The sequence below is a fragment of the Mustela lutreola genome, chromosome 9 (assembly GCF_030435805.1).
Source record: "Mustela lutreola isolate mMusLut2 chromosome 9, mMusLut2.pri, whole genome shotgun sequence".
In the NCBI taxonomy this organism is placed as follows: domain Eukaryota; kingdom Metazoa; phylum Chordata; class Mammalia; order Carnivora; family Mustelidae; genus Mustela; species Mustela lutreola.
Genome location: NC_081298.1, coordinates 328,633 through 356,568, shown reverse-complemented (window position 1 = coordinate 356,568; position 27,936 = coordinate 328,633). Strand labels below are relative to the sequence as shown.

The 27,936-nt window shown below is 49.6% G+C and overlaps 1 protein-coding gene across 3 annotated transcripts in view; it reads left to right on the top strand.

Annotated features, from left to right (window-relative positions):
* DNAJC5 (DnaJ heat shock protein family (Hsp40) member C5) overlaps nt 1-27,936 on the top strand; it is a 37,196-nt gene that overhangs the window by 4,596 nt on the left and 4,664 nt on the right. For 2 of the 3 annotated variants that reach the window (XM_059133962.1, XM_059133965.1), the window contains exon 2: nt 18,964-19,118. The exons of the other annotated variant lie outside the window; for it this stretch is intronic. The gene's annotated coding sequence lies outside the window, so the exon portion shown is untranslated. The remainder of the gene's footprint in view (nt 1-18,963; nt 19,119-27,936) is intronic. 3 annotated transcript variants of the gene reach the window in all.

The window sequence follows — 27,936 nt, the reverse complement described above, 5'->3', positions numbered from 1 at the left end:
CAGAGGGGAGGGGCAGAGAGAGAGAGAGAGAATCCTTTTTTTTTTTTTTTTTTTTTTAAAGATTTTATTTATTTGTTTGACAGAGAGAGACAGCAAGAGAGGGAACACAAGCAAGCAGGGGGAGCAGGAGAGGGGGAAGCAGGCTCCCTGCCGAGCAGGGAGCTCAATGCGGGACTCCATCCCAGAACCCTGGGACCATAACCTGAGCCGAAGGCAGAGGCTTAAGGACTGAGCCACCCAGGCGCCCCAAGAGAGAGAGAATTGTTGAACAGACTTTCCACCGAGCACAGAGCCCAGTGTGGGGCTCCATCCCAGGACCTCAGGATCATTACCTGAGCTGAAACTAAGACTCAGATGCTTAACCAGCTGAACCTCCCGGGCACCCCTTCCTTTTTAAGGACTAAACCATATACGTTAAAATTCATTTCATTCCAAAATCAGTCTGTATTGTTCATGTATCCGTAGAAATTTTTTTTAAAACTTAGTTCTGGGGGTTCTTGGCTGGCTCGGTTGGTTGCGTGTCTGCCTTTGTCTCAGGTCATGATCCTGGGGTCCTGGGATCGACACCTGTATTAGGGCTCCCTGTTCAGCAGGGGATCTGCTTCTTCCTCTCACTCTCACTCTGTGTGCTCTCTCTCTCTCTCTCTCTCAAATGAATAAATAAAATCTTTAAAAAATGAAAATAAAAAAAAACAACTTAGTCTTTGGCAGAAACCCAACTAATATTTTTAAATTATATGGTACGTTATGAGTGACTGGTGAATATTCCTTGAATCTGGATGAGTGTGATTGAACCTTACTTGTCATCATGGGCTATTTGTAATTTTATTATCTTTTTAACTTTTCTACATTGAATGTGTATCACCAGCAAATATGGTGGTTGGATGAAATGTTCAGTCAGTGTCTCCGTTGCTATGTTCTGGGAAGTTCTATGCCAAATGGCTATAAAGTTGCAGTCCTGGGAGTCAGAGGATTGGAACCTGACTTGCACCCCCATCAGCTGTGCCCGATGCTGGCTGTCTCTGGGACAGTGTCTCTGCTGCTGCCTCTTCGTGTCCCAGGGTGGTGTGGTGTAGTGAAACCTCCAGAACCCAAATCTCCTGTCCGTCTTGTAACTTTGCATTGGTTCAGGGGCTGGGGGCTGGGTTCAGTCGGTCCTGGTAGAATGGCGAGGAGGGGGCTGGAAGCGCGGAGCCCCAGCTTGCAGGCCCTGGGCGGAGAGGCTGGGCTTGGCAGAGCAGGCCTGTGCTGTCCCCTGCCTACTATGGGAGGGGATTAGCCCAGAGCAAATGTTTGGTTTTTGGCTAGGCAGTCCCACTGAATCTTTCTTATTAAATAGAGGTGTCTTGGGGCACCTGGGTGGCTCAGTTGCTGGCCCCTGTGCCTTGGGCTCAGGTCATGATATCAGGGTTCTGGGATCGAACCCTACATTGGGCTCCCTCCCTGGTGGGAAGCCTGCTGCTCCCTCTCCCACTGCTTGTTCCCTCAGTCTCTCTCTGTCAAATAAATCAGTAAAATCTTAATAAATAGTGTCTTTGGTGAGAAGGTATTTCTCTAAGATAAATAATGAAAAGTTTCTAGGTCAAAGAGTACAGACTTTGTAACTTTTGACATATGTTACAGAGTTTATATTCTCTGGGACAGTGTGTGTCTTCCTCTTCACTCACATGAGATCTTAAGGTTTTATGTTTTGGTGCTCAGTAAGCTATTGCTATAGGGTTCGATAACAGTATCTCAGTTTTTGTTTTTGTTTTTCTTTTTTTTTTTGGCCAGTTGCAATAAATTGTGCTGTGTTAAGAACTTAGTTTTAAATAAAATGAGTTTAGTTATAAAAGACCTTTTAAAAATTATGTAATTTTTTGATTTTCAAATTTAATTTTTTAATTTTAAAAAATTATGTAATTTAAAAATTATGTAAAAGCAATCAATATCTGTTTTTTAACTTAAAAAGCAGTTGTGTTCTGGCTAAAGATTTTTGCTGGGTGTATTTATCTTGTACTTTGAATCTTGAGGCTCTTCACATCTAAATCTAAAGTTCAGAATTTTCAAAAAATATATTTATTTGTTTGACAGACAGAGATCACAGGTAGGCAGAGAGGCAGGCAGAGGGAGAGGAAGAAGCAGGCTCCCCGCTGAGCAGAGAGCCTGATGCGGGGCTCGATCCCAGAACTCTGGGATCATGACCTGAGCCGAAGGCAGAGGCTTTAACCCACGGAGCCACCCAGGCGCCCCTAAAGTTCAGAATTTTTAAATGGAATCCAGTGGTCCAGTTTTATTTTGAGATGAAAATAGAAAGTCTACAACTTAAGTGTGACTGTTATCTATAAAGTTTTTCTTAACCTGTCTGAGCAAAGTTGGTACTGAAACAGTACGTTTTCTTGTGGGATTCACTTAGCGGCTCCCTTGTTCCCAAACGGCCAGTCACAAACCCTCTGTGAACAGGCCAGTTCACTGAAGGCACAGCAGCCGCAGTTCCCAGGACAGCCTTGCAAGGCAGCTGTTGCCAAATTTTATAGATAAGGAAACCGGCAGTTACGCGTGTTCTCTAGTGTAAGGTGTGCTATTGAAGACGGAGCACAAAAGATACCGTCACAAGCTAAAATAACATACACAGTTTACACCTCTTGTTTTTTTATTTTTTGAAAGATTTTATTTATTTATTTGACCGAGAGACAGCAAGAGCAGGAACACAAGCAGGGGGAGTGGGAGAGGAAAAGCAGGCCTCCCCCCGATGGAGCTCGATCCCAGGACCATGGGTTCATGACCTGAGCCGAAGGCAGATGCTCAGCGACTGAGCCCCCAAGGTGTCCCGTGGTTTACACCTTTTAAACTGCTGTTTCTGATGTGTGTTCTGTTGCACCCCTGCCTGGTTGGTAAGGCTGGTGTGTGTCTTCCCACACTTGTCTCACCTGCCTCTGCTTTTTCTTTCAGAAAAATGTACCCATGGAGGGACATCTGGGTGGCTCAGTGGGTTACACGTCTGCCTTCAGGTGGGGTCAGGTCCTGCATTGGGCTCCCCGCCTGGAGGGGAGCTTGATTCTACCTGCTGCTCCCTACTCTTCCTCCCTCTCTTGCTCTCTTGCTCTCAAATAAATAAAATCTTAATTTTTTTTTTTTTTAAAGATTTTATTTATTTGTCAGAGAGAGAGAGGGAGAGAGAGCGAGCGCAGGCAGGCAGAGTGGCAGACAGAGGCAGAGGGAGAAGCAGGCTCCCTGCCGAGCAAGGAGCCCGATGCGGGACTCGATCCCAGGACGCTGGGATCATGACCTGAGCCGAAGGCAGCCGCTTAACCAACTGAGCCACCCAGGCGTCCCTAATTTTTTGTTTTTAACCCATGGAACGCGTAACTGTAACATCCAAGGGGACCCTTGACAGCCGGTAGGTCAGTCTGTCCAGCCAGCTGTTCACGTCATCCTGTCCTCACGCAGGCCAGTGGATTGCAATGCAAAAAGGTATTAATGGCAGGGGCGTACTCTTGAACCTGTGGCAGTTTAGGAGGAATAAGCAAACCTTTATAAGTGTCTATAACTTAAACCTTTTACTTGTGACGTATTTTAAGCTCCTCACAGAGTCGTGGAGGGGAGGTATAGTTTGCTCCCCTCCTGGTCTGCATTCAGCACACGCAGCAGTGCAGTGTCGCATTGCATCTGCCCCTTCCTTGGAGAAAAACTTAGTGGTCTTCTACCTTCCGAGTGGAATGTCACAGAAGATAGTAAGGAATCTTGAAATAGACCTATGATTTTATTAATGATGTTTTTAGAATATAATATTCCTCAAGATTAAAAAAATGATGTAATAAACTGGTCGCAGTCACAGCGCTTTGCAGGGCAGTTAGGGGTAAGCCTGTCAATAAGCCAGACCCACGTGCTCCGCCCAGTAGCGGGTAGTGGCCTGTGGACTTGGTCCTGACTTCTCCCTAGGATAACGGTCCCTCTGAGGGACATCTCACCTTGGTGGCGGTTACAGGTGCAGCACAGCAACAGTTCAGTACAGCCTCGCCTAATTCAATGGCCCCCTCCCCCTGCCAAAGCCTTGAAGACAGGTCTTCCATGTATGTTTTAAATGTTTATTAGTTTATTTGTCAGAGAGACAGAGCACAAGCAGGGGGAGCGGTAGGCAGAGGGAGAAGCAGACGCCCCACTGAGCAGAGAGCCTGTTGCCGGGCTCAACCCGGGGCCCCAGGATCATGCATGACCTGAGCCGAAGGCAGGCGCTTAACCCACTGAGCCCCCCAGGTGTCCCCGGTTTTCTGTATATGTATATATTTTTTAATTTATTTATCTGAGAAAGAGAGGATAAGAGAGCAGCAGGGAGCCTGATGCAGGGCTTGATTCCAGGACCTGGGATCGTGACCTGAGCCCAAGGCAGATGCTTCATGGAAGGAGCCACCCAAGTGCGCCGCCCATAATCCGCCTGGCCCCACCCCGCCAGGGTTTCTCTAATTTTAAAAGGCAGATTAATAACATGGATTTTTTTTTTTTTTTAAGTTTAAGACGTAAAAAGAAAACACCTTTTACATCCAGTGTGCTCCATGGTGAGGAGCCTCGACGTGAGGCTCGATCTCACAACCCTGAGATCACAGGCTGAGCCGAGATCAGGACCTGGGCGCTCAGCGACTCAGCCACTTAGGCGCCCCAACAGCATCGTAAACTTTGTCTGTATATGTGTTTGTTTTTGTTAAAAGTATAGTAAAGACTTTTAATGTGGTACGCTATCCAGGTGAGGCTTAATGCCCAAGGAGGTAAGTTCTTTGTGCTTTGGGTAGGGACAGAGTGCTCCCATTTGTGAAGCAGGTAACTGAGAATCAAGTTTTACAGTGCTTGGGGGTCAGACTTGAATTTGAATGGCAACCCCACCAGTCCCCGGCAATGACCTCGAGCAGATTCCTCGGTGTTTCTGAGCCTCCGTCTTCTCTTCTGCAGATCAGAGGACTGTTACTGGGCACCGGCACCATTGCAAGCACCTCACACGGGCTCGGTCGCAGACATACCAACTAGACTGTTTCCATTTCCGTTGGACAGAGGGGAGGTGGAGATACTGAGTAGCTCGTCCCGGTTACTGAGCCCGTGAGCGGCTCAGCTGAGTTCCAGCCCAGTCAGGTGACCTCAGAGCTGCCCCCCCACCACCTGGTGGACCACATGCCGGTCCGGCAGACTTCTTAGGAACATCTGGTGATGTCTAGGACATGTGTGCCTCTAGCTGCACATGGGAGGCACCCGAAGTGGTGGCCGCCGGGTTGGTATTAGAGCCGTGACCACAGGTTCTGCCAGTTGTACCGGCCCTCTGTTTCAACGTATGCGCGTGTATTTTGGCCTCTGACATCAGGCCATCTCTCTGGGGCCACCAGCACCGTGTACCTGGTTTCAGGCTAGCTTTGTCAGGGTAGCTTGATTCTGGTCACGGCTGCAGGAAGGGGCCATTCTGAAGCCATGTCCGTCTTACGTCATCCAAGGCTGGCCATCTTGCCAGGGGACATTCACACTGAGCAGTAGGGATCACAGTGCAGGGAAGTCCTGCTGTTTCCGGCAGGTGTGTCGGGGGTGGTTCTCTTGGAGACACAGAAGGCATTGGGTCTCCTCTGTGTTTTATGAACTCTCACCCCCCGGCTTTAGGAAGCTCTTCTAGCAGGCGTTCGCTTGGTTGCCCGTCGCTCTCGGCCCTTTCTGCCGTGATACAAAGGACGTCTGCTCCTCCAGCTCTGCATGCTGATTCCGACACCCAGTTTGCAGGGAGCCTGGTGCTTCCCCGTGTGGACGAGTACCTGTGGCTTTTCTGTCCCGAGATTTTAGGTGTTGTGAGCTTAAAACATCAACAACCAACATCCTAATGCTTTTATGAGAAATATTTTATGAGAAATATTTTATGAGAAATATTTTGTCTCCCACTGTCTAGTTTCGTGTTTAGATTTGGGAATATGTTAAGGTTTTCTGGAAACTTTTGGTCTTAAGTATTGGTTCTGTCCTAGAGTCATTTTTCCCCACCGTGTGCGTGGAGGGGGACGTGCTGTCTGCAAGGCCGCAGGGTGGGAATCTCGTGCTCTGGGTGCAGGACTTGAGCTTGGTTCAGGCTGTCCTTGCCCAGCGGGATTAGAGACTCTTAGTGCCGCGCAGCTGTCCTATTGCACAGCCTCACTTTGTGTCGCCCAGATTCATTTCCCTGTCGTCCACATGTCCGAGGACGAGTGGGCAGGACCGGAGGGCAGGGTCTGAAGCGGCGTGCATTTGTTAGAGGACAGGTGCTCTCCCAGTCAGTCCACGGGTAACCTGCTTTCTGAGGAATACTTTTTTAGAGGATGTCCAGTTTTTACTCATTTAGTTGTTCATTCATTTTTTAATCTCCTCTTTTATTTATTTAATCCACATGTTTATTGTGATTTTGCTGAACTTCTGACCTCCTTTTTTTTTTTTTTTTTAGTTTTTTTTTTTCTTCCACAGGCGCCCAGGGGGTTCCCACCGCCCCCACCACACACACACCGAGGGACGCAGGGCACATGCACACGCACGGCCCGACGGGGCTGCCGGGTAGCCCCCTCCCGACGGCCGCGCAAAGACCATGGCGTGGCGCAGCGACCCCGGCCCGGGGTGCGGTGGGCGGCGGATTGACGACCTTTTCCTTTTAACTTACTGTTAAGCATTAGTTAACTAAAGAAAATCCTTACTTGGTTTCTGGACACAGTTATTTCCGGTAAAAGTAATCTAACACCCATTTACTGAATGCCCGCCTGGACTTGGGACAGTCGCTCCGTCTGTAAGTTCGAAGGTCTTTGGGGGGAGCTAGGCGTGTTCTTGCGTTTTGGCAGCTGTCAGTTTGGGAAACCCAGGTTCTGTGCAGGCGTGTGGCCCTGAGCTGAGTCTTTTCTGTTCTTCCTGAGACACCTGTCTGCCGCGGCGCGTGGCCGTCCGTGTTGTTGCTCCCTCTCCCGTCGTTCGTGAGGGTGGGGTGCTCCCTTCAGTGTAGGAGCGCACGGACAAGCTAAGTGTGGGGCTTGTTGTGGGTGCGCACTGGTCTTCCTTCTTGCGTCTCCGGTTTCAACCCATTCCCTCTCTGTGCTTTGAGGGTTGTGGGAGGTGGCCTTGAAGAAGTGACCGGTTCACTCTTGTATTCGCTTTCTTTCAAGGCTCAGCTTTTGTTGCTTTTAATTCTTCTCAGAATTAAGGAGGAGAGGGGCACCTGGGTGGCTCAAGTCTCTGCCTTCAACTCAGGTCGTGATCCCAGGGTCCTGATCGAGCCCCGCATCGGTCTCTCTGCTCAGCGGGGAGCCTGCCCCCCCCCCCCGCCCTCCTCTCTGCCTGCTTGTGATCTCTGTCTGTCAAATAAATAAATAAAATCTTAAAAAAAGAATGAAGGAGGAGAGGTAAAATCTTCTGGGGTTCCTGTATTTCCAGTGACTTTAGGACTTCTTTACACTGGAGATTCATTTTTAGCCAGGAGTAAAGAGAGAAGACCCGTGACATTGGCATCATCTGTTGACTCTTGTTTAGAATTTGACTGTATTAGTGGGGTTGGTGCCAGTTCTGTTCTGCAGTATACTGATTTTTTTTCCTTTCAGAATAGATAACAAATTCAGAGTCAGACATGCAGACTCGTGGTTTTCTGAGCTGTTTTGGGTTTCTGAGTCTGTCCCGGCACTGGCTTTGCGGTCCCTTGCCTGAGGCAGGCGCCCCCGGACCCGCCCGCTTTTTCAGTGTTCTTTGGCAGGTACTGCTGGTTCATCACAGATCTGAGAGGGAAATCCCTGGTCTTTGGAACATCCATTCTATTTTTTTCTTTCTTTTAAGATGTTATTTATTTGAGAGAGGGAAAGTGTGAGCCTGCGCGTGTTTGGGGCGGGGAGTGGGGCAGAGGAAGAGGGATAGGCAGACCCCATGGGGCTGAATCACTCCCTGAGCTGAAGCCCAGAGTTGTACGCTCGACTGACTGAGCCACCCAGGCGCCCCTGTTGTATTTCATTGCTTAGGGTTTTTATTTTTAGCAGTTTTTCTTCTGCACAGTTACCTCAAGAGCGCTTGAGGCAAGGCAGCAGTACCTTCCCAGACTTCACCCTTCCTTCCCAGAGAGGTTTGCGGGTGGTCGCCCACTACTCCTGGACTGTGTTCTGCCCCGTTGCCCGATGCGTCCCCTCACGAATCGCCTGCACCTTCCATCCCGACCAAGGCCGCAGCACCTTTGCCTCCTGTCCCCACTCTTGGCAGTCCCTGCGCGCTCCCGTCCCCGTGCGCTCCCGTCCCCGTGCGCTCCCGTCCCCGCGCGCTCCCGTCCCCGCGCGCTCCCCGTTCCTGTGCTCCCGGTTGGCTTTTTTTTTTTTTTTTAACAGTATTAACCTTTTTCTTGGCTTCTGTATTTTGAGATGCCCGTTGTGTTGTGCATTATCTTTGTGGCCTGGCATTTCCATTTGGGCACTCTGTCTTCCTGCCTCTGGCCAGACAGTGGCTCCGGAGGTTGCCTGTCCAGCCACGATCCTGGTTTGACCCACAGTAGACAGGCCGGAGGGTGCTCCTGGCACCATAGAGGCCTCTGCATCTGGGAGGAAAACCCCAGAGACTGAGAAAGGAGCTTGTGGCGCGGCTTCATACTTCTTCATGCCTTCATTGCTGAACCACAGCACCTGGCTTGCAGGCCACGAAGCCTGGGTCTGGGGACACGCGGGACAGACCGTCGACATGCGGAGGAGGTGTGGCTCACAGTACCTGCGGTGGCTTTTCCAGTCCTCCTTGCTCTCATACCAGATGCTGGTATTAAGACACACTTGTTTTCAATGCCATTATCTAATGACGTGTGTGGAAATACCAAAGAATTTGTAGCGTTCGTGAAGTGAGGCTGCCTCAGATCATCGTGGAGGTCTTCGATGCAGGATGCTGAGAATGGCAGAAAGCAGAGAGCTCCCTAGGTGGACCTCCCACGCGGGATGCGCGATTTTACATGCCAGGAGGCACCCTGCAGGGGAAAGACAGGCCGTTTGTGGGGGAGGGGGAGGGCTTTCTGGGACTTGGGGCTCTGGGTGAAGCGGTCTTTGTCTCCTGCCATGCCGTGGTAACCCCAGGTGAAGCAGACTCCTTGTGGGTGAAGGCCTTTAGAAGAAAGTGCGGGAGAATTTACTTTTGGCTTTGGGATAGAGAAGTACCTTTGAACAAAAGCAAAAAAAGGGGAACATCAGTGGCACCTGGGTGGCTCAGTGGGTTAAACCTCTGCGTTTGGCTCAGGTCATGGTCCCAGCGTCCTGGGATCGAGCTGCGTAGGGCTCTCTGCTCCGCGGGGAGCCTGCTTCCCTGCCTCTCTGCCTGCCTCTCTGCCTGCTTGTGGTCTCTGTCTGTCAAATAAATGAATAAATAAAATCTTTTAAAAAAGGGGGGGGGGACATCATGAGTTTGCAAAGATTTGTTATATTCGGTTATGTAAAATTGGGAATTTGTGAGCTCTGTTGCACAAGAGTGTGCATAGGTTAACACTGAGTGTGCACTGAAAAACGGTTTTAAGGTGGTAGGTTTTGGTTTTTACTGCACTGGGAAAAATTAAGAACTCGTGTTCATCAAAAGACACCATAATAAATGAAAAGATCTGTGAACTAGGAGAAGATTTTTGTTGGTGTTTGTAGCCAGTAAAGGACTGGTGTCCGGGAGAGAAGTCCTGTAGCCCCTTGGGCACCGACCACAGTCGCAGTGCCTGCGGGCAGACAGAAAGCAATGCTCACCGCTCCCCACACCGGGTTGAGGACTCGGCCGAGCAGGGCACCGTTCTGCCTGGCGCCTGCTGCTGCGCGTCCCTCAGGGGCGGGGTGCAGTGGCTGGTAGGGTGCTGAGTGGTGCGTCCTCTGGGGGCAGGTGGCGCGCCTCTCCCAGTAGAGACTGCCGGTTCCCTGGGAGCCCAAGTTCCACTTTTAGGTTTACTCCCGGTAGCAGTTCTTCCTAAATGGTTGTGGTGAAGGACCAGTTTCTTTAATTTCCAGTCTGTCAAAGACTGATAATACTTTGGTAAACTACAATGAAAATGACTAACTAGAAAAATAAGTGACAAACAAAACATAAAATACAAGCCCAGATTTTTTTCTTCTCTTTTATTTTTTAAAATGAACATAAAATAAACATGACTCCCCCTTTTCAGGTGTACAGTTCTCTGAGTTTAATACGTAGAGATTTGTGGAGCCCTTACCCTGCTCTGGACGTCGAGCAGGAGTCAGCAGGAGTCAGCCTCCTGCACTCAGCAGACTGGCCGTTGGCGTCACCTGAGTTGCGTACAGACCGCTTTGGTCCTTTTCATTAGAAACTTCCCGGCTCTTTTCCTGGGGCGGCCGCCCCATTTCACATCCCAGCCGCGTGACCGTTCTGGTCCCCGCTGACCCTCATCCGCCCTCGGTGTGGTCCGGTCAGTTTTTTAGCCATTCTCATAGGTGTGTAGCGATACTGTAGTTGGTTGTTTTTTTTAAAGATTTTATTTATTTGACAGGCAGAGAGAGAGGAGGAAGCAGGCTCCCCGCCGAGCAGAGAGCCGGACGCAGGACTCGATCCCAGGACCCCGAGATCATGACCTCAGCCAAAGGCAGCGGCTTAACCCACTGAGCCACCCAGGGGCCCGTGATACTGTTATTCTAATTTGCTTTTCCCAAATGAACAAAGATGTGGAGTTTTGTTTCCTGTGCTTTAGTTGGTGTTACCGTAACGGTGTGCGAACGCTTGCTGTGAAGCTCTGCTAGTCTAACTACACCCGAGCCGGCCGGCGTTAGCCTAAAATATCTTGCACAGCGGGAATTGCTCAGGGGTGTTCAGAGCAGCATTGCGATAGCAAACCCTGGGAGTGTCCCCAGCATCCTTCAGTGGAAGAAGGCATTGATAAGTTGTGGTCTGTTTACAAACTGGAGTCTCTCCAGACCGGAAACGGCGTTCGGCTACATCCAGCAGCCTGGGTGTGACCTAGAGACATGCTGAGTTTCAGAAGCAAGTCCTATAAGGTTGTATTTAGGGTTAGGCCATTTTTATAAGTTCAAGAAGTTAAAACTAAATAATGTTTAGGGAGAAACATATGAGGTAATACTTCTAGAGCAAGAGAATCATAAACATTAAGTCAGGATAAGGTACACAGGAAGCTTCGAGATTGCTGGTAATTTTCAAGGCTTCAGTTTGAAGGATAGGGTTGTGGTGTTTATCACTCTGCATTGTAAGTTCTATATTCCCAGGTGCCTGGGGGGCTCAGTCGGCGAAGCAGCTCAGGCCTTGATCTCAGGGTCATGAGTTCAAGCCCCACATTGGGCTCCACACTGGGCGCGCAGCCAACGTCAAATACAATGTAGGTGTGTGTGTTCCATGTGTTCCATTCTGTGTGTCATGTACTCCATAAAAAATGCTTACCACAAAAATAGCTTCCCTCTTAAAATGTTTTCAGATATGTCCTTCCAACGTCTCCCCAAACGGTAGGTCGGCTCAGCAGCAGCTTCTGAACGTGTGCTGAGGCCACTTCTGGGAACGCAGGAGTCCGAGTACTTGGCTGTTTTCCCTGAAGGTCTCTAAGTCTTCTGAGGAGCACGGACAGCACCTGTGCGGATAGGGTTTTTGTCTCTTTGTGTATCTTGTTCACTGATGAATCTCCAGCTTGGAGAACGGAGCGTGGCGCGTGGCCGGGGCTCTGTCAACAGCAGTGGAACAAGCGAGCAACACAGACGCACGCTCCTGGCCCGGGATGGCTCCCCAGGATGCGACCGGGCTCTGCTGTTTGTGCCGGGGAGTGGCCAGGAAAGGGTCCCCGAGTCAGGGCGATCTCCCCAGGGCTCCGTGGTCCAGGTGGGAGTAATCCATGTGGCAGGAAGCGGGGCAGGGTGTTCCTTTGTCTGTTTGTTTTAGATTCTGATGTCTTTATCTTTAACTCAAGCACACAAGAGAATCTAATCTTTTCCTTTTATATTAATATATCGTGTATTATTTGTCACAGGCGTACTGGTCTGTGATCGTCAGGCTTACACACTTCGCAGCACTCACCCCAGCCCATGCCCTCCCCAGTGTCCGTCACCAGCCACCCTCTCCCTCCCCCACCTCCCTGCAGCCCTCAGTTTGTTTTGTGAGACTGAGAGTCTCTTACGGTTGGTCTCCCTCCCGATCCCATCTTGGTTCATTTTTTCCCTCCCTTCCCCCACGGCCCCCGCCCCGCCTCTCAGATTCCTCATATGATAATTGTCTTTCTCTGACTGACTGACTTCACTCAGCCTAATACCCTCTTGTTCCAGCCACATCGCAACGGCAAGGTTTGGGGTTTTGTTCTTTTTGATGGCTGCGTAGTATTCCATTGTGTGTGTCGCGCACATCATCTCTATCCACTCATCTGCTGATGGACGTCTAGGTTGTGTCTGTAGTTTGGCTGTTGTGGACGTTGTGAAGCAGGGCCTTGTTTTAGGAGAGCGCAGGTGTTCATGTGTGACCGTCCTATGTTGGCCTAGGACAGGTGGTCCTGCCAGTCACATCCCGAGGCCCAGTGGACATGGTGGTGGGAAGATGCTGGTGGCGGGCAAGGCCTGTGTCCTAAAGAGCCCTGAAGGGCAGGTCAGGGAGCTGGGTTTTGGTGCTGCAGCCTGTTGGGAGGGTCTGAGGAGGACCTGAGGGGTGTGGTGAGGGGGGCAGACTGCGCGGCAGTGCGGAAGGACAGACTGAGGAGGGGCAAACCCCGTGTCTCCCAGAAATCCCTTCCTCCTACTGGGTTTCTGCCTCTTGTCCCTGGCAGCCTCTCGCCATGTTAGAGCTCCCTGCTCGTGTGTGTATATGCCTTCTGGTCTGCCCAGCCCTGGCGCTCCCGCCAGCAGCACAAACCAGGATGCACTACAAGGAGGCAAAATGTGCCCCTCAGTTTGTTTTTAAAGATGGGACGTTACTAAAGAAGGCCCGGCCCGGAGCCTGTGGTTTGACCTTCCCGGGGTGGGAACTGGGGGCAGACCTCTGACAGCAGCTCCTGGATTACAGCAAGTGCAGTGCAGGGAGGCCTGGCTGCTCTCTGGACCTTGACTCTGGGTCTCAGGGATGCCTTGAAACAAGTACGAACAGGTTTAGGGAGAACGACATGATGCATGTTGCTTCAGAGAGCAGATGGTGAACTCCCACGTCATCACCCCAAGGAAATACAGAGACATCTGAAGGGACTGAGCCCAGGGAGCACTGCTCACCATGTCGGCAGAGCTGGGACGTTGCTGGCAATGCTTCGTGGCTTCTGGCATGGCTTCGGCTGTGGAGCTGCCTGCCTGTGGCACCAGGGGCCAGGGAGAGGGAAGCAGGGGATACGTGGCAAGAAACTGGCAACCCTTGCTGGGGGTGCAAGCGTCAGCAGATGCCGAACCAGTGTTCATTTTTCAGTTTGTAGGGCGCAGGGTCACGTGCTTCTGGTGGTCTGTGTTTCCTGCAGGGAGAAGTGTCTGTTCCTTCTCATCACTGACGCACCTCTGCTCTTTACAGAAAACATGGACAAGGAAGTATTAAGGCAGTAACTGTTTCCAGAAGTTGAATTTTGTGATTAAAAAACCCCACAAAACTTCATGGTTTCTTTCTCTAACAGTTTTCTGCCGTATGGCCTTCCACAGCCCTTCCTGATGGGTTTCCCGATGTCACGTACATAAGAACGCACTTACAGTTTCGTTTAGTTACAAGCCTGTTCCCCCGAACACGGAGCTTTCAAGAGTGCACGCTGCCTGGCAATGGTCAGGCATTAGAACACAAACTTCTGAAATGTATGTGAAGTAGTGTAGAAATTTTAATAGTTTCTGACTCAAAATATAAAATACCAATTTGAGTGGTAGTCACGGCAGCTACGTTATTCCTTAAAGGGCCAGATGGAGTATTTTTAGGCTTTGTGGTTTCACAGCCTCTGTTGCGAGCCGCAGACGTCGCAGAAGAGCGGGATGTGGCGCTGTCCAAACCAGTCTGTAAACCTAGGCAGCCGGTCCTGGTGACTGGGGAGTTTTATGTTCCATTTGGTTTTCTTATCGTATCTAACTTGCTTTGAGAACAAATAATCTTAATTATAGATTGCTTTTTTTTTTTTTTAAGATTTTTTTAAATTTATCTGACAGATATCACAAGTAGGCAGAGAGGCAGGCAGAGAGAGAGGAGGAAGCAGGCTCCCTGCAGAGCAGAGAGCCCGATGTGGGGCTCGATCCCAGGACCCTGGGATCATGACCTGAGCCGAAGGCAGAGGCTTAACACACTGAACCACCCAGGTGCCCCAATTATAGATTGCTTTTTAAATGCAGGTAAAATTGACCTACAGTTACATGCACAGCTCTTAGTAAATTTCAGTGAGTTTTGGAGTATGTACACACTTGTGAAATCACTCCCCCAGTTTAAGTCAGAACGTCTCTGTCTTCCTGGAAGGCTCCCTTCAGTGCCCTCGAACACCTTCCTGGTTTATGTCACAATAGGCTGTTTGTCCTGTTTTTACTCTTTTAATAAATAGAATCATTTTGGGTCCAGCTTGTTTGTCTTGCATAATGTGTTTGAGGATTTTATTGGTTGTGTCTGTATGTTACCCTGTTTTTATTGGCGAGTGGTGTCCCCTACAGCACTGACCAAGCCATGATCGGTCCTTTGTTTCTGGTCATTGGTGGCGTCCACTCTCAGAGCTCATGTTGTGTCACTTAATGCTTGGGGAGGAGCCCTCAAGGCCTCTGCTCTCACTGAACGGGTCCGTGTCCTTTGACCCCACAGGCCAATGTTGGTAACTTTTGCTTTCACCACTGCTATGTATTTTCTTAAAACATGAAGGAAGAAATCGCCCTTGACCGTCACTCCTTCCTGAAGACGCGGATTTCTGTCCTGTCCCTGCAGCCTCAGTAGCTCTGGGGTTTATTGTAATTCAGATCTTCGTGGGTTCTTTTTTTTTTTTTTTTTTTTTTTTAAGATTTTATTTATTTATCAGAGAGAGAGAGGGGGGAGAAAGCAGGCAGACAGAATGGCAGGCAGAGGCAGAGGGAGAAGCAGGCTCCCTGCCGAGCAAGGAGCCCGATGCGGGACTCGATCCCAGGACGCTGGGACCATGACCTGAGCCGAAGGCAGCTGCTTAACCAACTGAGCCACCCAGGCGTCCCCGTGGGTTCTTTTAGTCTCCGTTTTTCTTTTCTTTTCTTTTCTTTTTTTTTAATTTTATTTATTTATTTGACAGACAGAGATCACGAGTAGGCAGAGAGAGAGGGAAGCGGGCTCCCCGCCGAGCAGAGAGCCTGATGCGGGACTCGATCCCAGGACCCTGGGATCATGACCTGAGCCGAAGGCAGAAGCTTAACCCACTGAGCCACCCCAGCGTCCCCAGCCACGGTAATCTTAAAACCTAAACAGGCTGCTTCTGTTGCCTGTTCCCATCAGGCCGTGTTCTAGGGGATCGCTCGCTCTCACTTCAGGGTCCTCCTTCGCCGGCGCACGCTCTGCTCTCGAATTGTGCCTCCCGTTCGTCGTTCTGTGCCCAGTGCCTGGCACGTGGGAGGCCTCAGTAAATACTGTCAAATAGGTGATCGTGGAGGATAAAAAATGTTGCATGAACCAGACGTGTGTCTTGTGAATGAAGTAACAGTCACCGGTGCCCCAGCAGGGCACATGGAAGCAGTCTGTGTCCCTTAGGCAGGGTGATGCCTTGTGCTTGCGTCGCCGTACGTAACTCTTGGTCGCAGCGGGAGACAGGTCGGGCATTCCAGGGGCACGTAGGTGTTCGATGCCGCCAGTGGACCCTTCATCTTAGCACTTGAGAAGCATGCAAAATAGGGGGTCCTGTTTCTGCGTTCCTTGATGCGGGATAGTACAGGCTAGTTGTTCCATATTACATGATCGTTCACGTTTAATTAAACTTCCAGTTGGAACAAACCATAGAATATGTTGGTGGTGTGTGTTTGGAGGGTCATGCATGAGCTGTGATGGTCTCCGGTGGGATGCTGTTTGAAGTACCCATCCGCCGCCCGTCCAAGTGTCCAGTGCCTTGGACGTGCCTACGGTGTGTTAGGGAGCCTGAGCGACAGTCAGTGAAGCAGCAGGTCACCGGTCTCCCGGCTGAGGCGGCTGTGCCCTGGGGTCCTCAGGTGTAACAGCCACTGTATCCCTTTGCAGTGAGTAGCAATCTTTTATGACTTTGGGATTTGTCTTCTGGTTTAAATTTTCCCATTTGCTGCGGTACCTCTGCAGTTTCATTGCCAGAGAAGATAGCGAATGACTCATTAACTGAAGGAAGAAGAATCTGAGGGATGACACTGGCTTTCCTTGGATGCTCTCTGTTGAAAATGCGTTTGCTTTTCCCACAGCTTTTCCAGGCGCTGTTAGGTGAGCGAGAGGGCACTCCGCTGCTGTCTGCCTCCGGTCGCCCCGTGTCGCGGCGGGTCTCCACATTACCTCCCCTTCACCGGACATGTTTATTCAGAGCATTCCTTCTTTGTGTGCCTGTCCTTGTTTTGTATTTGTGCAGACTTAATTTCGAGGAATAAAAAAGTGTCATAGTAACTAAGCCTCCACGTGTGCACGGTATGTAAACACAAGGGACCCTCCCCAAGGACCTAACTTTTTGCCATTGCTTGAGCTCCGGGCAGGCGTGGCTCCTGCTCTGTGGTTGGGTCGGGCGACGGCGGAGCACAGCTGTCCCACTCTTACCCACGCTGCGCTCTGCTGCTTCAGAGGCAGAGCTAAAAACTGGGGACCCAGCCATGGAGAGACTGTCTGGCCCACAAGACCGAAATACTTACTATCTTGCACTTTAATGAAAGCTTGCCTACGTCTGTCTGGAGTAAACCGGCCCTCGAAGACTAGGGAAACCTAAGTGGTAAGGGTCGGCCTGACTTTCCTGTGCGCAGATGCCCCCGTTCTGGTGTGTCAGTGCTTGGCTTTGAGCCAGTTGAATTAGGCCTGAGCTGCCAGGCCGCCTGCTGTGCTGTCATGTCATCAAAACAGAAAGGAGGTTTTTCACTGTGAACTTTTCTCTGATGTCAGAAAACTACAAATGATTTGAAATTGGATTGGGAGGGAGTCCATTTGGGGTGTTTGCTGGCTCTTGAGAAAATCTGGGATCAACTAGACTCTGGTTGACCAAACCCTTTTCATCTTGGTCCCTTCGACTGGCTGTGGCCAAAACAGACGGACTCACCCGCACAAGAACAACTTTCTCTTGGGCTCTGATGAGAAGGGGCTCTGTGGTAATTTTGTTGGAGAGACCCTGGTTGCAAGAGGGAAGTTAGCCCAAAGGGATGAGCTCCAGACCCCTGGTTAAAGGGCGTTGTTGGCTAGGTAGGCTGGGGTTCTCAGTATTCCCGACAGGCTAGCGCACTGAGAGTGCTTCATAAACCTGTCCTGGAGTGACTCACGACAAGAACCTTCTAGGAAGGGCAGTTATGTGGCTGCTTGCTCGTGTTCTTTTTTTTAAAGATGTTTTAGTTATTTGTTTGACAGATACACAGAGAGAGCGCACAAGCAGGGGGAGCAGCAGGCGGGGGAAGAGACAGAAGCAGGCTCCGCGCTGAGCAGGGAGCCCGATGCGGGACTCGATCCCAGGACCCTGAGATCATGACCTGAGCCGAAGGCAGACACCCAACTGACTGAGCCATCCAGGCGCCCTGCTCATGTTCTTAGAATGATAACTTTGTAAATTTTATAAACAAGATACAGAATTTTGTAAAAAGTTCAAACAATACAGAAAAGAGAGAACATGATTTAAAAAAAAAAAATCAAGCCATGGTATAGAAGTGGATGAATGTTGTACAGACAAGAAAATGTGTTAACCTCTGGTCCCTAGTTTTTCCCAGAAACAGCCAGACATGCGGCTTCCAAAGACTTCCCTCGTAGTCGGAAATAGAAGCATTTTGTTTCATTTTTCTCTGAACTTGGCATACGGGAAAATCAAGGGGGACGCTAATGCAATTGCTGTCCGCTCAGCATCCGCAGACCTACCCACGCCCTTAAAAAGGGAGGCCATTGGCACTGTCGGGCTTTAGTGTAGACAGTGCTGGCGTCCCTGGTGGGCTGGAGGGGACTCTGCCCTCTCTCTCCACTGGTGTCCTGACCTCGTTGCTGCGGGTTTGCAGTGTTTCTGTTTGCCACACTTGGTGCCACAGCTCCCAGTGCTCTTAGGTCTTGTCCTTGGGTTTCTGTGGCTTCAGCCCGTGCCCACAGATCCGTTAACCCGTGGCTTTCATTCTCCATTGCTACTTTTCCGTTGATGTCTTCACTGGCTGGGTGTTTCAACAGATCGTTTTTTCTAGAAGCTCCTTGTTCCATAAGTTCTTGTATCTATGTGAACGTTCGTCTGTGCCTGCGTCTGTGGGGACCTTGCCTGAGCGTAACGTTCTTGGGTCGGAAGTGTTCAGATGCTGCCCCGCCACCAGTCCGTGCTGCTCAGGCAGCCAGGGAATCGGCCGCTGGGCACAAGCGATGCTGTCACTTCGTTTCTTAATCTCTGCGTTTAAGGAGAAATGATTTTTTAAAAAGATTTTATTTACTTTTTCATGAGAGACAGAGAGGCAGAGGGAGAAGCAGGCTCCCTGGAGCTAGAAGCCTGACACAGGACCCTGAGCCCGAAGGCAGACGTTTAACCCACTGAGCCACCCAGGCGCCTCAGATGTGATTTTTTTATTAAGCAAGTATTAGCCTTTAAACGATTTTGGATTGGGCTGCCTGGGTGGCTCAGTGGGTTAAGGCCCCTGTCTTTGGCTCAGGTCATGATCCCGCATCGGGCTCTCTGCTCCGCGGGGAGCCTGCTCCCCGCCCCCCCCCCCACTGCCTACTTGTGATCTCTGTCTCTCGAATAAATAAAATCTTTAAAAAAAAAAAAAAGACTTCAGATATAGTTACTGGCATTCCATTGAAACTAAGAAAATTGATTCTGAATTAATTCTGTGGGTTTTTCATAGGGCGGCTCTGTCTGAGGCTGGGACATATTTGACGTTCCGTGCAGTGACATCTGAAGTCCGGCGTGCGCACTGACTGTTAAGTCATCCTGGTGATTCATAATTTAAAATGTGGACCGTTTCACAGGGGGAAACTTTGTCTTCAGTCACATGAAGTAGCTGACCGCCTTAGCTGACTGCGTTAGCTGCGTGAGCATCTCAGCGGGGGCGCTGGGCTCCGGGAAGACGGCGGTAAAGCGGCAGTAAAGCGACTGTCCCGACTATCCCGACTATCCCGATAGAGTGAGTCACATCCGTGTTTGGTTTCCCAGCGCGCGTAAAGCTGATGCCCCGGCGACACTGTTGTCTGGTAAAGGCGCAGTAGCATTTCGTGTTTGTTTGTTTGTTTAAGTAAAACCAACCGTAAGAGACTCTCAATCTCACAAAACAGACTGAGGGTTGCCTGGGGGAGGGGCAGGGTGAGGGGCAGGGCGGCTGGGTCACGACTCTGGGGAGGGGCGGGCTGTGGTGAGTGCTGTGAAGTGTGTAAGCCTGACGAGTCACAGACCTGCACCCCTGCGGCAAATAATACATGATATGTTAATAAAATAATTTTTTAAGAAGTAAAATACCTCTAAAAAAATGCTAACCATCATCTGAGCTTTTTTTTTTTTAAAGAGTTTATTTATTTATTTGTCAGAGAGAGCGAGCGAGAGCGAGCACAGGCAGGCAGAGAGGCAGGCAGAGGCAGAGGGAGAAACAGGCTCCCGGCAGAGCAAGGAGCCCGATGTGGGACTGGATCCCAGGACGCCGGGATCATGACCTGAGCCGAAGGCAGCTGCTTAACCCACTGAGCCACCCAGGCGCCCCTCATCTGAGCTTTTGAGTCAGAATCACTGATCCCAGATCCGCATGACAAATATACGAACAAAGAAAACATTTGAAATACTGCAGGAATTACCAGAATGTGACACAAAGACATTGAGTGAGCAAATGCTGTTGGGAAAGAGACTAGCTTGATGCATAGTTGCCAGGAATCTTCAGTTTGTTGAGATTAAATAAAAGCATCATCTTGAAGATGCAGTACGGAGAGGTGTGGCTGTGGTTGATTGTTTTTACGGAGCACACATAGGAGTATTAGTTCTTGGTGTCCCTGTGGATGGGGCCTGGAAGCCAGCTATTCAGTAGGCTGAGTCGTTGGGTAACTGAGAATACAGACAAAGAAATTACTGAGTGTGGTAGTTTCACGGTGCTGCGGTCCTTCTGTCATGGACTCGCTGGAGGAGGTACTTAGTCCTGGACAGTCGGCCCCATCCGTAACAGTGCCTGCTTCTGACTGAGGCCGTCTTGGCTCTGCTGGCTTCGTGCTAGCCTGGTCCCGGAGGGCCACAGAAGAAGAGGGAGACTCAGCACTGTGGGGCCTTGCTCCAGGTCACATAGCTGGGCTTAGAGTCCTCGCTTCCTGATTGTAAAACCCACGACCTCGCTCTCTCTGGGGTGGCCCTGACACTCGTTTTATTATCTGCCGTCAGCAACACCGGCACCCACTGGACTTAGGGGCCGGGTGGTTCACCTGGTGTGTCTAGGGTTAGAGTGATTCCCCTGGGTTTGGGTCCAGATCCTTCCAGCACCTCTCTGGGCGTCCGTCTCTGCGTCTGGGACGGACTGCCATCGGCCCTGCCTGGGGAGGGGAGGGCAAGCCTGGGCCCCAGGGACTGACACACTCAAGGAACCCAGTTGGGTGGTCCAGGTGGGCCGTGGCATGGAGCGGCCTGGCCCGTGGGGGCTCCCTCCTCCTTTCCATGGCGCACACTGACCTTTGCGCTCTGTGCGGTCCCTGGGCACGGACAGAAGTGGGACCTGCGTCCCAGGGGCATGTGGAGGGGCTGCTCCCATGTCTCCTGCCTTTGTTTCTTTCTTTCTTTTTATTTATTTATTTAAAGCTTTTATTTCCTTTTTTAATTTTTTTTTTTAAGATTTTATTTATTTGACAGACAGGGATCACAGGTAGGCAGAGAGGCAGGCAGAGAGAGGAGGAAGCAGGCTCCCCGCGGAGCAGAGAGCCGACTCCCGGGCTCGATCCCAGGACCCTGAGACCATGACCGGAGCTGAAGGCAGAGGCTCACCCGTCTGAGCCCCCCAGGTGCCTCCCTTTCTTTCTTTTTTAAAGATTTTATTTGTCAGAGAGACAGCGCACAAGTTGGGGAGGAGCAGAGGGGGAAGCAGGCTTCCTGCGGAGCAAGGAGCCTGATGCAGAACTCGATCGCAGGACCCCGGGATCTGACCCAAGCTAAAGGCAGCCGCCTCACCGACTAAGCCACTCGGCCGCCCCTTCCTGCCGTGGTTTCTTCTGCCGCAGGCCCAGATGGCAGCAGGTTTGATCAGAGGCTCCCTCCTCACTCACTCCTTCCCTGTTCGGTTGACGTGTGTCCTCCGATGGCTGTTTTGTTCTAGAGAGGAGGAGCATGGCTTGTCCCAGACTCTAACATTTGTGTATTCTTCTGACCTTGCACTTGGTGGATAATAGAATCTTTTCATCTGAGAAGACGAAGCTTTCTGTGCTCTCAGGCTTGACCCGGACGCCGGACGCATCACTCAGCGCGCACACCTGTGTTTTCTTGCCGATGTAGTTTTGTTCTCTCTTGTTTTTAATGGACTTTCCCCCCGGGTTGATGGACCCCTGACCTTTCACATTCCTGCCAGACCAATTTTTCTCCCGTTCTCTGCTTTCTTTGTGCTGGTTCTCTCTCTTGAAGGTACTTCCCGGGTTGGACCCTCTCTGCGCTCCGTGTCTCCACCCCCTCGGGCTGCGTCCTCGTCACCTTCCTGCTCCTGCGGCGATCGCCGGCTCTGCTCCTTGCTCCCTCTCCTTCGCAGCTCCCTTTTGGCAACAGTTTCTTTTAACTTTATAAAAGCCTCCAACCTCAGAACTTAAAAGCTTGTCATCGGGGGCGCCTGGGTGGCTCCGTGGGTGAAGTGTCTGCCTTCGGCTCAGGTCATGATCTCAGGGTCCTGGGATCGAGTCTGACATCAGGCTCCCTGTTAAGTGGGGAGCCTGCTTCTCCCTCTGCCTCTGCTGCTCCCCCTGCTTGTGCTCTCTCTCTCTCTCTGACCAATAAAATCTTAAAAAACAAAAAAGCCTTGCTATTTTTCCTCTGGGGTCATCAACTCTTTGTACTTTTTTCCTACTTGATAGACATTTTTTTTTTTAACACCTTCAGGGTTACAGAAGAGTTGGACAGAACGTACAGAGAATTCTCGCAAATTTCTTTTCTCTTCCCCCGGCCCACAGTTTTCCGTTTGCCCCATCGTTTGTATCAGAGTGGTACATTGTTAAAACTGGTGATCCTGTATTGACACATTTTTTTTTTTTAATATTTTACTTATTTATTTGAGAGAGAGAGAAAGAGAGCATGAGCAGTGGAGGGGCAGAGGCAGAGGCAGAAGCAGACACCCGTCTGAGCAGGGAGTCCGATGGGGAACTTGGTCCCAGGACCCTGAGATCATGACCTGAGGCTGAGGTGAAGGCAGGCGCCCCACCGACTGCGCCCCCCAGGTGCCCCTGTGTTGATCCATTATTTTTTTTTAATATTTTATTTATTTATTTGACAGAGATCACAAGCAGGCAGAGAGGCAGGCAGAGAGAGAGGAGGAAGCAGGCTCCCTACTGAGCAGAGAGCCCGATGCAGGACTCGATCCCAGGACCCTGAGATCACGACCTGAGCCGAAGGCAGAGGCTTAACCCACTGAGCCACCCAGGCGCCTGTATTGATCCATTATTAACCAAAGTCCATGGTTGACCTCCGTGGTCACTCGTCGTGGTGCACATTCTGTGGGATTTGACAAACATAATCACGTTTTTCTGCCGCTGTAGCGCTACCCAGAGTGGTTTTATCCCCTGCAGGTCTCTGTGCTCCTCCGTGTAATCCTCCCTCCTCCAGCCCCCAGCAACCTCCACTCCCCTTCCTGTCCCTGGAGTTTGCCTTTTCCAGAATGTCGGAGAGGTGGAGTCACACAGGGTGCAGCCTTTTCCCGGCTCAGGAGCTCGTTTCTGTCCAGCACCGAGGACTGCCCGCTGTCCGCGCGAACGCGGCTTGTGCGGTCACTCACTGAAGGACGTCAGAGCTCCTTCTGAGTTCTGGTGATGAGTACGGTGACTTATTTTTAAGCAGTAGTGGCCTAGAGTCACGGAGTGGGTCACTCAGGCGGTGTTGAATTTGGGACGAAGCCCATCGCGACGTTTTTCACGTGGTTGACCTCGGGGCCGCGTCTGCAAGTGTGACGGAGCTGGGCGCTGCCTTAGCCGGTCGTGCTCCCTTCGCAGAGCGGACAGAATGCAGAGACTGGAAGCCCTTTTTTTAGGGGCACCACTGTATTTCCTGGAAAGGTAGTTTATTTATTATTTTTTGTTAACTCTAAGGAGCAGGAAAGAGACTTGAGCTAGTCACAGCTTGCGGCTGCATGTGTTTTGGAGAAGCAGACACACCTTTAGTGTGGTTGACCCCTGAACTTGAAATCAGCACTGGCTCTGGGCCTGCTTCTGTGACTAATTATTTGTGTATTTTGGTCAATGATTTTGCATGTTTGGGCTTCCCTCTGATCTACTGGGAGGTGAAGGAGCTGGGCTGAGACCCCATCTAAGGGCTCTTCCCCACTGCTTTCTTGCTTCTGGCTTTGCTAGATCTTGCCTTGGTTGCTGGTAACAGTATGCTCTGTTATCTCTAGTTAAAGCTTCCTTTAATGGTCTAAACCTACCAAGTAACTTGAATTAGTCTAGTAATGAGATTTTAATTGCAATTTTAATTAAGATGATTATAAAGTCGCCTATAGTTGTAAGAAATGATGACACTTTGCCTGGTTTTTCCCAACGGTGACATATTGCCAAACTATAGTTTACTATGGGTGGCTCAGTCGTTAAGCGTCTGCCTTCAGCTCAGGTATGATCCTCAGGGTCCTGGGATCCAGCCCTGCGTCGAGCCCCACATCAAGCCCCACATCGTGCTCAGCAGGAGCCTGCTTTCGCTCGCCATCGCCCCCCATGTGTTCCTGCTCTTGCTATCTGTCAAATAAATAAATAAATAAAATCTTTTAAAAAAAAAAAACCAGAACAAAACTATCCTAAACAGGATACTGATGTCTTTACGATTACCAGTCCTACCCGGATCTCCTCACCTTTACGGTACTGACTCCTGCGTGCGTGGGGACCTCCGCAGGGGTAGCATCTGTGCAGCTCTGCGTGTCTACCGCTGGACTCAAGATCCTGCAGTTCTCCGTGTGCAGGCCACCCCTGTCCGACTCCCCTCGCTTCCTTGGCCCCTTGCAACCAGCAATCTGTCTTGTGTTTCTAAAATCGTATCGTACCCCAAATCCGGTCATACAGTGTGTAACCTCGTGGGCTTGGCTTTTATCTGCTCGTGCAGTTCCGTGCAGGTCCGTCCGGGCTACACACGCAGCACGGCTCTGTTTGGGTTTGCTACGTAGTGTTGCACTGTGTGCATACGTGCTGCAGTTCCAGGGTGTCCGGACTGATCCGAGTTTGGGGCTGTTACAAATAAAGCTGCTCTGAATGTCCTGTGCAGGTTTATACGTGAACATGTGTTTCCTTTTCCTTTGGCTGAGTCAGCCAGGAGCCGACCTGCTGGGTCCTGCAGCAGGTGTGTGCCAGGTCCTTTCCAGAGTTGCCTGGGGCCCTTGAAAGCTGTATCTGCTCTGCCCTCCACTTCTGGGCAACCTGTGCGGACGGCTTTGCATTCACTGGAGTTTCACGTAAGGACCCTGCCTTGTCTTTGGATCTGGCTCCTTCCATTCAGCAGCACGCCGCGTCGGTGGCGTGTGCGTGTCGGTAGCTCATTGCCTCCCCGCTGAGCAGTCGTCCGCTCTGGGGTCGACCCTTTTCTGTTTATCCGCTCACCAGTTGGCGGACATCGGGGCTGTTTCCAGACTTTGGCTGTTGTGAGTGAAGCTGCTACGAACATCGGCGTGTAAGTCTCTGTGTGGACGTGTGTGTTCCTTTCCTGTAGGTGCGCACCGCGTCCAGCGGGCGAACTGCCGCGTCCCGCACGGGGCGTGCGGTGTGCCTTGGGGGGCTCGCCCGAGCTGTTTCGGAAGCTTGTGCCGGTCTCCATTTCCAGCACGAGCGAGAGCGCGCGGTGCCTCACCCCTGCCGAGACCCAGTAGGGCTCGTGTTCTCAGCGCCGCCGCTCTGCTGGACCCGGGTTCTGCGTCTCTGAGGTGACGGGCTCAGTGTCTTCCGACGCACTCCTGACCCTCTGTGTGCCCATGTCGTGTGGCTCGTATGTGCCCTTTGTTTTGCCGAACAAACTTTGAGATCATTTTCTCAATTTTTGCAAAAAAGCCTGCTGGGATTAGAGTTAAGATTGTATTGATTCTGTAGATCAGTTTGGAGAAAATTAGGTCTTTGCTTAATATCCATGAACATGATAAAGCTCAGGTTTTTTTTTTTTTTTTTTTTTTTAGATTTTTGTTTTTCTTGGCAATGTGTTGTTTTCAATGTAGGGGTTTTGTATGTCTTTTGTTAAATTTTATTCCTAAATAATTCTGTGATTTTGGATGCTGCTGTAAATGAAACCTGTAAGTAGTACTATTTTCCAATTGTTTACTACTCTCAAATAAAAATATAGTTGCCTTAGGGGCGCCTGGGTGGCTCAGTTGTTAATCGTCTGCCTTGGGCTCAGGTCGTGACTCCAGGGTCCTGGGATCGAGCCCTGCATCCGGCTCCCTGCTCAGCGGGAGGCCTGCTTCTCCCTCTGCCCCTCCCCATCCTTGGGTTCCCTCTCTCGCTGTGTCTATCAAATAAATAAATAAAATTTTAAAGTATATATATATAGAGAGAGGGAGAGAGATAGTTGTTTTAAATATTTATATCCTGTGACCTTGCTAAATTAACTTTTTAGTTGTAGTTGGTTTTTTGTTTCATTGTTTTTGTTTTTTGTTGATCCCTTAGGGTTTTCTGTGTAAACAACCCAGTCATATCAGCCATAGGGTTTTGGTTGGATGTCCTTTATCAGACCGAGAAAGTTCCCTTCTGTTCCCAATGAATTGAGAATTTTTTATTTTTTAATTTTTTTTAAAGATTTTATTTATTTATTTGAGAGCAAGTGAGCCAAGTCCAACAGGGGAGAGACAGAGGGGGAAGCAGGCTCCCTGCTGACCAGGAAGCCCGATGGCCAGCTCCATCCCAGGGCACTGAGACCCTGACCTAAGCTGAAGGCAGACGGTCAACTGACTGAGCCGCCCCAGCGCCCTACTGACAAGTGTTACAGTCATGAGTTAGTGTTGAACTTTGCCAATGCATCGGTGAATCTTTGAGATGATCATGTGGTTTATCTCAGTTCTATAATATGGTAGACATGTTGGTTTGTTTTGAAATGTTAAATCAGGCTTGCCTTCTTGGGATAATTTCTACTCATAGATTCAGTTTGCTAATATTTTGTTAAGGATTTTTATGTCTATGCTTGTAATGGATTTTTTGGTAATGTCTTTGTGAGGTTGTGCTGGCCTCCAAAAGCAAAAGTCGCCTTCTCCTCTGTTTTTGAAGAACTTTGTCCAAGATTGATGTCTTTCTTCCTTGGATATTGGGTAGAAAAGTCATCCGGGCCTGGAACTTTGTTTGTGGGAAGGTTTTCTTTCTTTCTTTTTTTTTAAAGATGTTATTTATTTATTTGACAGACAGAGATCCCAAGTAAGCAGAGAGACAGGCGGAGAGAGGGGAGGAAGCAGGCTCTCGGCAGAGCCTGAGAGCCTGAAGCAGGCTGGATCCCAGGACCCTGGGATCATGACCTGAGGCAAAGGCAGAGGCTTTAACCCACGGAGCCACCCAGGCTCCCCTGTGGGAAGGTTTTCTATTACAGATTCAATTCTGTTAATGCGCTTAGGACTCTTCAGATTTTCTGGTTGGGTAAATTGTATTTTTCAAGGCATTTAACTGTTCCGTCTAATTGCTTGGCATAAAGTTGTCCTTAATTTTTTCTATCATCTTTTTTGTGCCTGTAGGGTCTGTAGTGATAAACCCTCTTTTTTTCCTTCCTCGTCATTGATTTCTGTTCTTTTTTTTTTTTTTTTTTTTTTGGTCAGCTGTTGATCAATTTTGTTATTGTTTTCAAAGAGCCAACTTTTGGCTTTGTTAACTTTCTTTGTTGTTTTTCTGTTTTTCATTTTGTGGATTTCTGCTCTTTATTATTCCTTCCATTTCCTTTGGGTCCTGCTGCTCTGGTGCTGTGAACTTGAATCTTAGGTCTTGGCTATATGTTATATTTTATTATTAAGTTAAAAATAACTTTTCTTATGATTTCTTCTTTGAGTTACATGTTATTTTAGCAGTGTGTTGGATGTTAAATACTTCAGGTTTTGGGGGCACCTGGGTGGCTCAGTGGGTTAAGCGTCTGACTTTAGCTCAGGTCATGATCAGGGTCCTAAGATCAAGTCCCACGTCAGGTTCTGTGCTCAGCGGGAAGCCTGCTTCTCCCTCTCCTGCTGCTGCTCCCCCTGGTTATGCTTGCTCTCTCTCTCAAATAAAAAAAAAATCTATTAATTCTATTATCTATTATCTATTATCTAAAATTCTATTAAAAAATTCTCAAGGTTTTCTTAGGTATCTTAATGTTGGGTTTCTAACTTAATTCTGCTAAGGTCAGAGAGCACACTGTGCAATGATTTCAGCCCATTAAGTTTATTGAAATTTGTTTTAAAGTCTAACATGTGGCATATCTTTGTGATTTTTTTTTAAAAAACTGTTTATGAGTGTTGGTGTCCTGTAATGTTTTTAGGGTCATCCATTTTTCTTGTTTGTTGTTGTTTGTTCATTCTGTTTTTCTCCCAGAGGGGTGCTAAGATTTTTATAGCTGCGGGTTGTCTGTTTCTCCTTTAATTCTGTCAGGACTTGGATTCAAGCATTCTGAGGCTCTGTCTTTAAAGTGTGTAGTTGGGTCTTGAGTTTTTCTCCATTCTGGTAACCTCTTTTTTTTATTGGACTTTTTAGTCTAAAGAGATCATTTTTTTCTTCTAAAAGGCTTTTTAACTGTACTTCTTGGGATTTGTTGTTGTTAAAGATTTTATTTATTTATATGACAGAGACAGCGAGAGAGGGAACATAAGCAGGGGG